The sequence below is a fragment of the Canis lupus genome, chromosome 13, assembly GCF_011100685.1.
Source record: "Canis lupus familiaris isolate Mischka breed German Shepherd chromosome 13, alternate assembly UU_Cfam_GSD_1.0, whole genome shotgun sequence".
Classification (NCBI taxonomy): domain Eukaryota; kingdom Metazoa; phylum Chordata; class Mammalia; order Carnivora; family Canidae; genus Canis; species Canis lupus.
The window spans coordinates 64281523-64284534 of NC_049234.1; the positions used below are offsets into that span (position 1 = coordinate 64281523).

The 3012-nt window shown below is 46.7% G+C and overlaps 1 non-coding gene across 1 annotated transcript; it reads left to right on the top strand.

The window, feature by feature from the left end:
* The first annotated feature begins 1857 nt into the window (after positions 1-1857).
* LOC119876955 lies at positions 1858-1959 on the top strand. Its single transcript, XR_005369131.1, has one exon. It is a non-coding gene; the product is annotated as a U6 spliceosomal RNA (small nuclear RNA).
* The last annotated feature ends 1053 nt before the right edge of the window (positions 1960-3012 follow it).

Sequence of the window (3012 nt, forward strand, 5' to 3'; positions counted from 1 at the left end):
TTATTTTTCCCACCTTCCTACCTTGCTAGAAATGAAAACCCTTCTCTCTGTAGCATTCTGGCTGTTCTCTCTTTATTTTTTTTTTTTTTATATGTTCTCTCTTTAAATCTCAGGTTGAATTCGTAGATGTTCAGGATGTTTTCAAGGTTATCTAGGTAAGTTGGTGGGACCAGGTGAGTTGAGGACCCATACACTTCGACCATCTTGCCCGCCCCCAGAAAGAAGCATTCCTTGAATGCAGCTTTCCATTCACCTACCAGCATTAAAACTATATCAAAAGCACCTGTGGAGGCTCGAGGGACATGCAGCCTATTGAACTCTCATAGAAGGCATTCCTTGCAGGCAGCTTCTGACAAGCCTCTAATGTAAGGGAGTTTGAAGCTATGTCCACAATTGTGGGGAGGCCCAAGGGACAGGCCTTGTGCTCAATTCTCAGAGGCATTCCTTGAATGCAGCTTTCAAGAGCCTCTCACCTATGGGAGTTAGAACCTAGCTCCACTGTAGGTGAGGAGGCGGCATTGGAAACGCACTGTACTAAACTCTGAGAAACAAGCATTCCTGCCCCACAGCTTTCCACTAGCCTCTCACCAAAGGAGGTAGAAACTATGTCTACAGGACTGGAGGGGCCAGTTAGTAGTCAACTGTGAGCCACCAGTGTTCCTGGATTGTAGCCTTCCACTATTCTCTCACTGACCAGCATTAGAACCTATATCAGAAGAACCTGTGGAGGCTTGAGTGAAATGCGGCCTACTGAACTCTGAGAAACAAGCGTTCCTTTCAGGGAGTTTCTTTTCTTTTCTTTTCTTTTCTTTTCTTTTCTTTTCTTTTTTTTTTTTTTTTATTCATGAGAGACACAGAGAAAGAGAGAGAGAGAGGCTGAGACTCAGGCAGAGGAAGAAGTGGGCTCCACCCAGGGAGCCTGATGCAGGACTCGATCCCAGGACTCCAGGATCATGCCTGGGGCTAAAGGTAGGTGCCAAACCACCGAGCCACCCAGGGATCCCCATTTGCAGGCAGTTTCTGACAAGCCTCTAATGTAAGGGAGTTAGAAGCTATGTCCACAGTAGGTGTGGAAGCCCAATGGGAAGGCCCTTTGCTCAACTGCAGAAAGAAGCATTCCTTAAATGCAGCATTCAACTAGCCTCTCACCTATGGGAGTTAGAAGCTAGCTCAACTTAGGTAAGGAGGTGCCATGGAAATGCACTCTACTGAACTCTGAGACATAAGCTGCCTTGCAGCTTTCCACTGTTCTCTCACCTATGGGGGGTAGAATCTATCTCCACAGGATTGCAGTGGCCATGGAAATGCTATGTTCCCTACGTTCACCTTTCCACTACCCTCTCACCTACCAGCATTAGAACCTATATCAAAAGAACCTGAGGAGCCTCAATGGAAATGTGGTCTACTGAACTCTTAGAAATAAGCGTTCCTTGCAGGCAGCTTCTGACAAGCCTTTAACATAAGGGAGTTAGAACCTATATCCCCAGTAGGTGTGGAGGCCCAGTGGAAAGTCCTTGTGCTCAACACTCAGAAAGAAGCATTCCTTGAACACAGCTTTCAACTAGACCCTCACCTAAGGGAGCTAGAACCTAGCTCCACTGTAGGTGAGGAGGTGCCATGGTAATGTGCTGTACTGAATTCTGAGACCCAAGCATTCCTGCTCTATAGCTTTCCACTACCTTCTCACCTACTGGCATTAGAACCTATATCAAAAGAACCTGCGGAAGCTTGAGGGAAATGCAGTCTACTGAACTCTGAGAAAAGGCGTTCCTTGCAGGCAGCTTCTGACAAGCCTGTAAATTAAAGGAGTTAGAACCTATGTCCACAGTAGGTGTGGAGGTCAATGGAAAGGCCCTGTCCTGAACTCTCAGAAAGAAACGTTCCTTGACGATACAGAGAAGATTAGCATGGCCCCTGAGCAAGGATGACACGCAAATTCGTGAAGCGTTCCATATTAAAAAAAAAAAAAAAGAAAAGAAAGAAAGAAACGTTCCTTGAATGCAGCTTTCATCTAGCCTCTCACCTATGGGAGTTAGAACCTAGTTCCACTGTAGATGAAGAGGTGTGATGGAAATGCACTGTAATGAACTCTGAGATGCAAGCATTCCTGCCCTTCAGGTTTCCACTAACCTCTCACCTAGGGGAGGGGGAAGCTATCTCCACAGGAGTGGAGGGCTTATGTAAATGCTATGTAGGGAACTGTGAGCTACCAATGCTCCTGAGTCTGAGAGTAGAAACTACTCTCACCTACTGGCATTAGAACCTATATCAAAAGAATCTGTGGAGGCTAGGGGGAAATGGGGTCTACTAAACTCTGAGAAACAAGTGTCCCTGGCAGGCAGCTTCTGAAAAGCCTCTAACATAAGAGATTTAGAACCTAAGTGCACAGTAGGTGTGGAGGCCCAATGGGAAGGCCCTGTGCTCAACTCTCAGAAAGAAACATTCCTTGAATGAAGCTTTCAACTAGCTTTTCACATATGGGAGTTAGAACCTGGCCCCACTGTAGTGAGGAGGTGCCATGGAAATGTGCTGTACTGAAGATCTGAGACACAAGCATTCTTGCCCTGCAGGATTCCACTAGCCTCTCACCTAAGGTAGGTAGAAGCTATCTCTACAGGAGTGGAGGGGCCAAAGAAATGCTATATAGTGAAATGTGAGTGCAAGTTTCCTTGAGTGCACCTCAAGGTGCACCTACTTTTCTTTTTTAGGATGTATTTATTTATTCATGAGAGACAGAGAGCAGCAGAGACATAAGGAGAGGGAGAAGCAGGCTCCCTTGCAGAGAGCTCGATGTGGGGCTTGATCCCAGATCCTGGGATCAGGCCCCAAGCTGAAGGCAGACACTCAACCACAGAGCCACCCAGGCATCCCTAGTCCACCCCTCTTACTTCCCATTGCCACTCATGGTCTTGTGTGTTCCTCTGGTTCCCACACATGACCTCGTACTCTACTTCTATCTCTAGACACATGCCATGATACCCGTCTAGGGAATAGGATAAGATGGACTGATTC